Below are 12,251 nucleotides of genomic sequence, written 5' to 3'. Positions count from 1 at the left end.
AGTCAATAAACAAAAGAAGAGTGTCTTGGAAAAAAATGAATGAAATGAACCATTCTAGGAGCACAATAACAACCACACTGGGATGTTTAGGAAGGCCCTCACTCACCACCTAGTGATGACATGCTTCATCATCGGGCCCCACCAAAGAGACCGAATGTCTCTTTGGTGTGCTGCAACGCCAGGATTACTGCGGAGCTGGTTGGTGAGTTCAGGGCGTGTTGAGTGAAAATGAAAAATTAGTGAGTGATGAGGGTATTTTAAAATTGTCAGTAGTGTATCTGAAGCAATTTTATTAAATGATCACTAAAGACAAAAAGTATAAAATATAAGTGAGGATCCAGTCCACTATTAATTGAATGGTGGGATCCTAGAGTGTAGTCAACATGTTTCTTGCCATCGAAACGGTGTCAATTTACCCGGCAATTCTTCAGGACTATAAAAATGGAAAAAAGTGCAAAAAAATTAGGAATATTAGGTTGATTCCTAATTACTCCTGGTTTAGGAGGCTTCTACTGATCGTTTCTGCACGTAGTGTACCTACGTCGCCCTCGTACCGGACCCCGACGATGATCATCGTCGGGGTCCGGTACGAGGGCGACGTAGGTACACTACGGGTGGCGAGCGTCGAGGTCGGTGTGCCGAATACGCTCCCACCCCCCTCCTGAGACCCATGGTGTTTACTCTTAACACCTTAAAAGTGCAGAAACGATCAGTAGAAGCCTCCTAAACCAGGAGTAATTAGGAATCAACCTAATATTCCTAATTTTTTTGCACTTTTTTCCATTTTTATAATTTTCATATCTCACGTCCCTAGGTAAGGGTGGGCCTTAGAGCGCCCATACCGCCAGGGTTTATCACACCCAGTCCTGAAGAATTGCTGGGTAAATTGACACCGTTTCGATGGCAAGAAACATGTTGACTACACTCTAGGATCCCACCATTCAATTAATAGTGGACTGGATCCTCACTTATATTTTATACTTTTTGTCTTTAGTGATCATTTAATAAAATTGCTTCAGATACACTACTGACAATTTTAAAATACCCTCATCACTCACTAATTTTTCATTTTCACTCAACACGCCCTGAACTCACCAACCAGCTCCGCAGTAATCCTGGCGTTGCAGCACACCAAAGAGACATTCGGTCTCTTTGGTGGGGCCCGATGATGAAGCATGTCATCACTAGGTGGTGAGTGAGGGCCTTCCTAAACATCCCAGTGTGGTGGTTATTGTGCTCCTAGAATGGTTCATTTCATTCATTTTTTTCCAAGACACTCTTCTTTTGTTTATTGATAATTGACCGGGGAACAAGAGTGTCATACTCTCCCTACCTCTCTCCTTGATATCCAATTCAAGAACAGTGTCATCCGTCAAGAGATCTTTTATAGTCGGTTCTCTCCACTTTGCTAAAACCCTTAGTATGGGTCTGGGCTTTTCAAATGATTACCTATGAGAGCTTGGAATCCACTCTGTGCACTCCATCTTGTAGTGAGATAATTATGGTTATGACGTTCTAAGACATAGATAGGTCTTGTTTCATAGCAAATCTCATTGCCATGTAGTTGAACAGGCGTATGCTTGACTGAGGTAGGTCTCATCTTTTGACCGGTGACTATTAACAAACTTGTTCTTCTGAGAATTTGTTTGGGATAAATATTTGATTCCAAACCCGCTCTGTTGGCACTCTGCGATGACACCTGATAGAGGGCCTAAATTCTATTGAGAGAGTATAGAGCATTAGTCTAATTACAGCCTTGAGGCAATGAGGTGGATCCAGCGGATTACAGTCTGGCTGCTCTCCTCTTGAGTGCTATCTCCATTTTGAGCTGCCTGGAATCAGTTGAAGTTCTGTAGAATGCCTGAGCTTCTACTCCCCTGCAGAGCAACCAAAATTGCTGTTTCGAGTGGTGCTGGGACGCAGAGGACGTAGAGTCTACAGCACCTATCTCCTAGCCTGTAGTGTGTTTTCAAGATTGTACCAGCAAACACCGTAAGGACTGCATTTGCTGTAGTACGAAGATTACCAATTAGACCCGGATGGGGGTTTAACTAAGACCAGGAGGGATTGCTGTAGCTCAGGAGTTGTGTGGTGCAGGAGTGGTGACTGAGTGGCGCCTTCAGTAATGAGTGACAATAGTACTCAGCTCAGTTTGAGTACTGTTGTAATGTGACAGCGATGCAGATCCAATTCCATCATGGTGAGAAATATAGGAAGTAGGACAGAATACTATTTTAACTTTCAGTAGAGGAATAAAGAAAGGTGGATGAAACTGAAGCAGAGGTTATGATGTGGCCTAGTGATGTGATGGGGGGAATGATGGTTGGACACTTCTTAAGAACCTATAAATGTCACAAAAACAACTGTGGCTTTGGAAACTCGTATGAGGTATCTGGAGCAGAGCGCAGGGAAGGATGGAAACATCTCTGAGGTCAACACAGCGATGCAGGTGATGGGGGGAGGGGGGGAATAGGGGAGAAGCCATCTGGAGAAAGAGCTCAGTCGACAAGTCTATAATGGCTGCGGTTTCTGGTGAATTGATCTACATCGATAGCTGAGTAGTTATATTGGAAACACGTAATCTTAGGCATACCAACCACCTGGGGTCTTGGGGTTCTGAGTAATAGCTCCTGGTACTTCATTGAAGAGACTTGGGAAGACATTTTTCTGTGAGCACCTGATGACTGATCCTTAGAGAAGACTGGGACACCAGATGCTTAAGGCAGTGCCACCGCTATAGCGTTCCAATGGGACCCTGAGTTGAGGGACTAAAATGTGGGACCCTGAGTTGAGGGACCAAAATGTGGCTGTGATGAAATAATCAGCTAATAGATGGAAAACAGATCTTCCTCTCCCTGGATGTATGTGCTGCTACACAGGCTTTACTGGAAGACCTACAGACAGGCGGAAGCTGCTGACTTTAAGCATTGTCTCGTCTGTGTGGTATTCAACATTAATGGGGGTGGAAAAAGACTTCTCCAGTTTTAGATTCACATGCTTGAATATTCCCCGTCGTCGAAGTAGGAGTCCCATGGTAAATAAAATAGCAATAACATACCAATAACATATGTATATAATACATAACACATGAAATAGTAGTAGTAAATACATAATAAAGGCTCAAAAACCAATTCCTACATAGGAATACATGATAGAGAGAAAAAACACCTGTAACATATTCCTGTCATTATGTTAGTCCAAACTACAGCCCATCAGGCGCCAGCACCCTTCCAGAACCTTCTCAGAGCTCAGACCCTCAGATTTTCTACTGCACGTCGTGTGAAGGGAGTCTCCCTGAGCTCTGCTCAGTTTTCTCTATTTCTTCAAGTTTTTCCTGTCTTCTCAACATGTCAAGTAAGAAGTCTTTATTTAGACCTTGCTTTTCTTGTGGGAAACTGCGTCTTTACTCTGAAGACCCCCATAAAAAGTGCATTTATTGCCTTTATCCCGACCATGAAGTTGGTAGCTGTAAATATTGCTGGACTTTCTCTACAAAAACCCTTAAGGACTGAGAAGGCCGTCTCCTCATTGGACTCCAACGTCTTAAGGATAAGGATTAGGCTTTGTCAGATGCAGAAAGTTTGCAGTCTGGACATTTTCATGCAGCCTCCAAGCGTAGTAGTGTGCAGGATATGCCTTCACCTTTTCTGAAAAGAAAACAAAAATCCATGTCTGTGGCTCCTGCGGTGTCTTCACCACCTCCTACTACCGCTACGCCCACGAGACCTGGCTCTCAGGCGTCTTCTTCTGCCTCCTATCATGTTTCTGCTCTGAAACATGTTTCGTCGTCGACTGGAGTGTTGACTTTCGTCCCGACGATGAGATCAGCCGTCTCCGGATTGTCGACAGTGACGACGACATCAGCCTCCGGATCGTCGACGACGGCTATGTCAACGTTCTCCATGTCGACTAAGGTATCACTCAGCTTCAAGACTGTATCGTCAACGATACCTATTGCCTTGTCGACGAAGAAATCTACTTCGTTGTCAGCAAAATCTTCGTTGACGAAAGCTCACAAGAAGTCTTCGTCGACGGTCCCGTCGACGAGGGCTCTGTCGACATAAACTCCGTCGACGTTGTTTCATCATCGCCAACTACTTAGTCGATGACCTTACCATCTACGATGGTTGCGTCGACGGCTGCTCCGTTGACAGCGGATTTTTCTGCAACGACTTCGTCGAAGCCTCTACCAACGTCGTCGTCTGCACCGTCGATGACGCCGTCGACTATGGTTCCTTCATAGTTTGCCTCTTTACCTTTGGTGCCTTTGTCTTCCACTGGGTCTGGCTCTTCCACCGTCGACCCCTTGCACCTTCATCGTCCGGTTGACCAACTATCTCTTCCGGATCCACAGCCTCCCTCGCCCATGTTCGCCACGGGCTCTGAGCCGGATTCTGACTCTGATCATGATGTGGGTGATTCTTTCAGAGTGGCATGCAGTCCGTCGGATTTGGTTATTAAGTGCCAAGATTACGGTGATGATGAGGACGACGAACAGGATTCTCAAGCAGAGGAACGCTCTATGCAAGTTCCTACTGCGACATTGCCATTGTCGCTCATCTCAAATCTCCAACATATGTTGGATGACTAAAACCGGCATTTTCCGCCTTCTCCGCAGGGTACGCCTATGCCTCATGTGCCTGCGACTGCGGTGGCTCCTGTCCCTGTTCCGCCACCTTTGCCACCAACGCCTTCACCACAGGTCCAGACGTCAGTGAAGATCCACACTACTGTGTACCCCGTTGATGATGATGATAACGTCGCTCCTGAACGGGAAGATGGTGAGGTTCATGATGATGATGATGACGCAGCCACCCACATGGCTGAGTGGGACGACTACCAAATCCAGATGCCTTCCCTTCCCCCGGTAGAGCCCGAGGATTCGCCACCGGTGGACATTGCGAGTTTCCATCAGCTGATGGATAGAGCGGTCCAACGTTTCAAATTGCCTAGAGTCCAGAGGGAGGAGGATTGTTTCCTCTATGATTTCAAAAATCAGCCATTCAAACAGGTCCACACTATACCCATCATAGACTTTATATGGGCTCAAGGGGTGAAGCTCATGCAAACACCAAATTCACTGCCGGCTCAACTGCCTCGACTTGAGAAAAAATATAAGGCGCCCGTAGGATCTCCTGCGTGCCTTGTCGCTCATCCAAAGTCCGACTCAGCGGTCACTCTAGCAGCACAACGTCGTTCCCGTAAGCCGGCATCACCAATTTCAGCTCCTCCAGATGGGGAGGGTCGGCCTGGACGCTATTGGGCGCAAGTTCTCCACGATGGCATCTACTACGGTGAGGGCGGCTAATGCCTTAGCTATTTTAGGCCGCTACGACCGCCAGATGTGGTCGGACTTGTCTGCCCTGGTGAACCTCATCCCTGACGCTTCCAAGGCTGAAGCTTTGCAAATCCTGCGGGACGGAGAGAGAAAGTCAGAGGAAATCATTGATTGCACAGTTGACATTGCGTGTACTGGCTTTCGTCAGCTTGCTAGTGCAGCGGTCTTACGACGGCAAGGCTGGTTACGGTCCACCTCTTTAGGCCAAGAAGTTCAATCCAAGATCCTGGGTATGCCATACGAAGGTGAGTCGCTTTTTGCAGCGCACATAGACTAGGCTTTGCAGGCCATTAAAAAGGACACTGACACTGCTCGCTCATTGGGGATTTTACAGTTACGGAAGCAGCCATTTCGGGGTGCTCGCGGATGCGGCACCTCCTCAACTTTTTGTGGAGCAAACTCTCAATACCGCTCCTACCATCAAGGTAACCAACGTTACTCTTCCAACCAGCAGCAGTCCTCCCGACAGTAGTCGTCAAAATCCTACAGGAGTAAATCCTTGTATAGAGGATCCACTCCCAAACATCAATGACTTTTGTACTCTTTCCCCCCCCCCCCCCCAGGGTTGGTGGTCGAATCTGTTCTTTTCTCCGTGGTCCTCCATCACCTCGGGCCGCTGGGTTCTGGACATTGTCAAAAAGGGCCATGCTCTAGAGTTCGTCAAGATTCCTCCTCCCACTCCACCATCTGGCCCGCCTCCTCCCCACTGCAAGGAGCTTTTCCATCAAGTTCGTCTTCTAATTCAGAAAGGTGCCGTCGAAGTGGGTCCCAGGTCTCAGAGAGGAAAGGGTTTCTATTCCAGTTTTTTCCTAATACTCAAGAAAACGGGAGATTGGCGACCAATTCTGGATTTGCTAGCGCTCAACAGGTACCTCAAGAGCCAATCCTTCTGCATGCTTACACTGGTAGAGATCCTGCGTCTGCTCTCCATGGGAGACTTCAGGACCACCATCGACCTACAGGATGCCTACTTCCATGTTCCAATTCTTCCAAAGCATCGGAAGTACTTGCGCTTCCAGGTGGGACGGAGAGACTTCCAGTTCAAGGTTTTGCCTTTCGGCCTCCGATCCGCCCCTCGTGTCTTCACGAACGTATTGGCTCCAGTAGTGGCTTACCTGCATCTCCGTGGCGTCCATATCTTTCCATATCTGGACGACTGCCTCCTCGAGTCAGTCTCGCAAACAGCTGTTTCAACACACCCGTCTTTGTCAGGATGTTTTTCGATCTCTCGGCCTAACCATCAATGTCAAAGTCTCAGGTCGAACCGGCTCAAAGCAGGAATTTTCTGGGAGCAACATTGGACACAGTGCTTTCAAACGCATTTTTGTCCCAAGAACGTCAACAAAAGATCCTTCGCTTGGTGTCTCTGATTCGGGCAAGACTGTCCGGATCTTGAAGTCGTTTCTGGGGATGACATCGTCTTGTATTGCACTGATCCCAAATTTCAGACTTCGGACTCGCCCCATTCAGGAGGAATTGGACGTACAGTGGCGTCAGGTCTCCGGTTCTTTCAACGACCTCGTGAGTGTCACCGCTGGCATGAGATCAGCTCTCCAATGGTGGGCGCAACCATCCAACCTTGCAACAGGAACTTCTTTCCTCTCCACCACTCCAGAACTCACGCTCACAACAGATGCCTCATTAGAAGGCTGGGGCGCTCACCTTCAAGGACTTTCCATCAAAGGCAAATGGTCTCCGCTTCATCTTTCCTGGCACATCAACAGGCTGGAGCTGATGGCAATTTTTCTGGCGCTCAAGTCGTTCCTTCCTGTGATTGAAGGGGAATCAGTGCTCATTCAGACGGACAATACCACCAGTATGCACTATGACAACAAGCAGGGCGGAACCAGGTCTCCCCTCTTGTCTCGGCTGGCTCAGTCGATCTGGGATTGGGCAATCCGTCATCAAGTTTCCCTGACGGCTGTGCATCTGCCGGGCGTCTCCAATATCCTAGTGGATTCCCTCAACAGGTCCTCGTCATCGACCTACGAGTGGGAGTTACATCCACCGACTCTTGACCTCGTTTTTCAACGATGGGGTTGTCAGTCTCTGGATCACTTTGCAATGCTGGAGAACCGGAAATGCCCATCTTACGCAAGTTGGCATCCCCACCACGGGTCGTGTGGGAATGCCCTTTTCATGAATTGGTGATCTATTTGCCTACGCTTTTCCTCCGATCCCGTTGGTGCCTCGTGTGCTGTGGAAGATGCGGAGGCAGCCCTGCCACATTCTCCTGATTGCTCCCAGATGGCCCCGTCCGGCATGGTTCTCGGAGTTGCTCCTTCTGTCTCGGTGCGAGCCCATCCTCCGGCATCCTCGACCGGACCTCTTGACGATGGACAAGGGTCAAATTTGCCATCCAAACCCCTCCTCTCAAAAATTGTCGGCCTGAAACCTGAGCACCTTGAGTTTGCGCATTTAAATATCTCGCCGGAATGCCGATACATTCTCGCTCAGGCCAGAGCTCCGTCTACCATTAAGACCTACAAGCTCAAATGGAAGAGGTTCTGCCATTGGTGTGTGGCTACGAATATCCATCCTATCCATTCCACTCCGGAGCATCTACTTCCGTTCTTTCTGGACCTAGCTCAATCCGGGCTTTCCCATGCTACTTTGAGAGTTTTTCTTGGCGGCAATCTCTCGTTTCCGGCAGGATGGTTCCTCCTCTCTCTGCTCTTCCAGGGTTATTCGTCAGTTTTCAAAGAACTGTTCCGGAAGTTCCTGCCTCTTCGGCGTCCTCCTCCCACTTGGCTTCTCAATGTCGTCTTAGCCCAACTAATGAAGGCTCCATTCAAGCCTATCCATAGGGCGGACTTAAAGTTTCTGACCTGGAAGGTAGCCCTTCTCCTTGCTCTGACATTATCTCGTCGCGTGCGTGATCTTCACGCTTTCACTGTTAAACCTCCTTTTCTTCAATTCAAATCTGACTGTGTGGTGCTTCTCACCGACCCAACTTTTCTGCCAAAGGTGCCTATGGATTTCCATATAAATGAGCCTGTTTTCTTAAAGACTTTCTTTGCCGATCCTCAATCTCCGGCAGAGCAACGATTGCAGTCTTTGGACATCAAACAATGCCTTAAATTTTACATCAGCAGGATGGCCCCTTTTCGCAGGTCCGAATAACCATTCATTGCCTACGGACGCATGCGTAAGGGGCGCCCTGTTACCAAGCCAACTATTGCACGTTGCATTTCTTCAGCCATTGTCTTCTGCCATCAGCAGGCCGGCAAGCCTCTACGATCTACGGTGAGGGCTCATTCCACCAGGGCGATGTCATCCTCTACCGCCCTGTTTGCTGGTGTGCCGCTTCATCAGATCTGCCGAGCAGCCACGTGGTCCAGCAGGCACACATTCACGAAGCACTACTGCTTGAATGCCATCAACTAGGCGGATACAGCAGTGGGACAGGCTGTCCTTCGTCATCTTTTTAACTAAGGTGAGCCTCTGTCTTCCTTCCTCCGCTATGGTTTTTATGATTGCTATCAGTACTTACATGACTGTATTATTACTGTCTCTTTGGTTTTCTCCATGCTGTTGCATAGCAATCTGACCTCTTCGGATGTTACTGCTCTCTATTCAAGCATGTGAATCTATGAAAGACACCCTAATACTGGAGAAGAACAATTGTTACTTACCGGTAAACAGGTGGTTCTCCAGTATTGGTGTCTTTCATAGATTCACATGCGACCCACCCTCCTCCCCCCAGAGGCTCCCTTCTCCTCATAGACTCTTTTGTCACTCTTGTGCTCCGAAAATCTGAGGGTCTGAGCTCGGAGGAGAAGGTTCTGGAAGGGTGCTGGCGCCTGATTGGCTGTAGTTTGTACTAACATAATGACAGGAATATGTTACAAGTGTTTTTTCTCTCCATCATGTATTCCTATGTAGGAATTGGTTTTTGAGCCTTTATTATGAATTTACTACTACTATTTCATGTTATGTATTACATACATATGTTATTGGTATGTTATTGCTATTTTATTTACCGTGGGACTCCCACTTCGACGACCGGGAATATTCAAGCATGTGAATCTATGAAAGACACCAATACTGGAGAACCGCCTGCTTACAGGTAAGTAACAATTGTTCTTTTACTCTTTTACCAGGTGATGCCTAAATGCTTTTTTTATTTTTTTATTAATGTGGCTAAAATTAAGTCAGAGGTACTAATAGTGGTGAGGTGGACTGATTACAAAGTTTGGTCTGTTTTGCTCGATCTCCAAAACGGGTGTTGAGCTTCCTTCTGTTAATAATAGTGGACATAGGTGAATATTGTTAACAGACCCTATGAAGTGCCTCCATTCATCATTACCCCTCCAGCTCTTGCTTTGCTTTACACCTTTTACCCTTGCTCCATGAGTCTTCTTTGTTTCCCTTTACCCTGACCCCACTTGGGGTTATTAGTACACTTACGGGGAAAGTTATTTTTTGGAAACTGGTTTGGTGCTTACTCTATTTTGTAAGGCAGAGAGTGGACTCTCACCTTGCACAGAGACAGTCGTCACTTTGTCAGCTCTCATTGGCCTGCTCGTGAAAAACAGTTAAATCAGGTTTTGAGGCTAAGAGATGTGTGTTTTTTTGGCAGAAATTTTATAAAACTTCTACTGGCTTCAAACATTAACTTTAGATTGTTTTGACATATACACAATTGTGACATATACACAATTGTTTGACATATACACAACATTATACAGATGGCCAGTAGACCACAGAAGTTTAGCCAAGTAGGATGGTAACTTTTTCAACATGCTTTCCTAGCAGCTCAGAAGATTAAGGCAAAGAACATCTTGAAATGTTTGACTTCCAGATATTTTCAGATTCGGAAGTAGCTGGGTTCATCTTTGAGTTTGGGGTCCAGGGTGGTGTACAATCATGGTTTTGTCATACCGAGCGGGCACCCTACGTGTTTCCTGACTATTGAAGGTACAAAGAGGAACGTGACCGGAAGAGGCCCACTGTAGAATCCTAGTGGGGATGTAATGCAGGACATTTTTCTGCAGTATGTTCCTCTTTTGTTCCAATAGGCGGCAAGGTGGTGCAGAGTCCTGTGTATTCCGGGTGTGGGTCTTTTGCTTTCTTTGTTATTAGGCCACCAAAAGACTGAATCAGTTTGTGGTAGAGCAATTATCTATTCATTTTTAAGCCACAGCACACATCTTTAAGCATGTATATAAATGGAAGTGTTATTAGAACAGCAATGAAATTTCACAGTATACTTTGAAATTCATACAATTGAATAACTAATTATCCGTTTAGCCTTAAAAGAACATTTACCAGTGCTAAAATCATGCTCAAGGGAGTTAAAACTTTGTATTAAAAAAAAAAGCGAGTAGTTATTAATCAGGACTTCAATGTTCTACAAACATTCTTTCAATTATTTCCCAACAAAGTATTGGTTATCCACCAGTGCAGAGTTTTTTTGGGTGGCATGTGGGGAATAGGATCAAGTTCCTTTTTGTCACTGGTAATTTTGGGCATATTTTCAGTCTGTTATCCAGGTGTGGGCACCAAACCAAAGTGTAGTTTTAGAACAGCATTTTCTGTTTTTTCTCGCACAAGTGGCGATTTCTAGTGCAGTCTGTCAGTTGTTGCTTGGGTGAGTGGGAGACTTTACCTTCCTGTAAGTAACTGTAGACCCGTTTCGACCCTCATTGATTCAGTCTACTCAAGACGAAGAACTGTTAGTGTTTTATCTAGACAGATAGTAAAATTCTATTACTGATGGATCTTAGAGGAATTGGGATTTTTTTAGATAGGGAAGACAGATGCATAGTAAGTAGTGTGTCAACTTAGGGTTGGCCAAATGTTGGCGTGGCCGAACCAGGCATGATGGCGGACGTCTTTCTGTGAGGCTTCGGCTGCCCGCCGGCGTCAATGGCTACCACTTATCTGTGCCTACACATGCCACAGTGATCAGTGCCTGAGTCCGGAGGCAGCAGGGATTGCTCCGGTGGGTCCAAATTTCAGCTGTGAAGCGCGGAGGTGTTGGGACTTCTCTGCCAGAGGCCTCAGCGGCTGATCCCCCAAAATGGCGGACCCGCGGCAGACTGTCGCGAACTCCTGGAGGCCGACATGAACCAGCAGAGGACAGGCGGGCGGCGAACTCCGGAGGTTAGGCAGAGCCAGTGGGCCTCGGACGGGGGGTGTGTGGGGGGGGCCACACTCCTGGTCGGATGACCGAGCTCCAAGAGGGGGCCCACGGCACCGAGACGCTGCTGTAGTGGAGGTGCCCCATCCCCCTTACTCCCGCCGGGCTGATGTGAGGAAGGCCCTGGGCGGCGGGGAGAGTGACTGCGGAGACGCGATCCGGGACTTGGAGCGGTGGTGAGCCGGGACGAACATTACAGCACCGCAAAGGACAGGCTCGCACAGGTAGCGCTATCTGCTTCGACTCTGTGCGGTTAGGCGGACGGATGGTGCTAGAGAGGATGCGGATCCCATAAACCCCAGGTGAGGCACCGGCGGCCCGTGGACAGCACACACTTGGCGGGCCGTGGGGTGGGGCCCCCGTCATGCCGGAACAAGAAACTGCCTTCCGTGCCTCTGCAGCGCCCGGACGGGGGCAGGCACATCTGAGTCGTCGGAGGAGCCGCGCTGTGGGGTGCGGAACGGAGGGAACGCCTGTGGTATTGCTGGGCCAGGACGCTCTGGTGACAGTGGCGAGAGTGCCTGGACTTTGCCTGCATTGATTTCATTGGAGACCGGGAGAGTGGCTCGAAAGCGGCGGGGCGCAAAACAGAGTGCGGGGGAGCGGTGCACCGCCAACGGTACCAGATTAGTGCGGCGAAGACATCGAGCGGCGCGGACCTGCTGCTGTGCTCCCTGGGCCCCACGAGCTGTCAGTACCACAGGAACTGAAGGTAGACTCTGGGGAAAAACACGACTGAGACGGTGCGACGCTACTCCTGCACGACGC

The 12,251-nt window shown here is 48.2% G+C and overlaps 1 protein-coding gene across 2 annotated transcripts in view; it reads left to right on the top strand.

Moving 5' to 3' along the window:
• Positions 1-12,251, top strand: part of RPS6KA1 (ribosomal protein S6 kinase A1) — a 1,033,098-nt gene that overhangs the window by 605,236 nt on the left and 415,611 nt on the right. The gene's annotated exons all lie outside the window — the stretch shown is intronic.

This window comes from Lissotriton vulgaris, chromosome 2_1 (genome assembly GCF_964263255.1).
Source record: "Lissotriton vulgaris chromosome 2_1, aLisVul1.2, whole genome shotgun sequence".
NCBI classification, from domain to species: Eukaryota; Metazoa; Chordata; class Amphibia; order Caudata; family Salamandridae; genus Lissotriton; species Lissotriton vulgaris.
The sequence above is the reverse complement of the archived record's forward strand: the minus strand, read 5'-3'. Positions and strand labels throughout refer to the sequence as shown.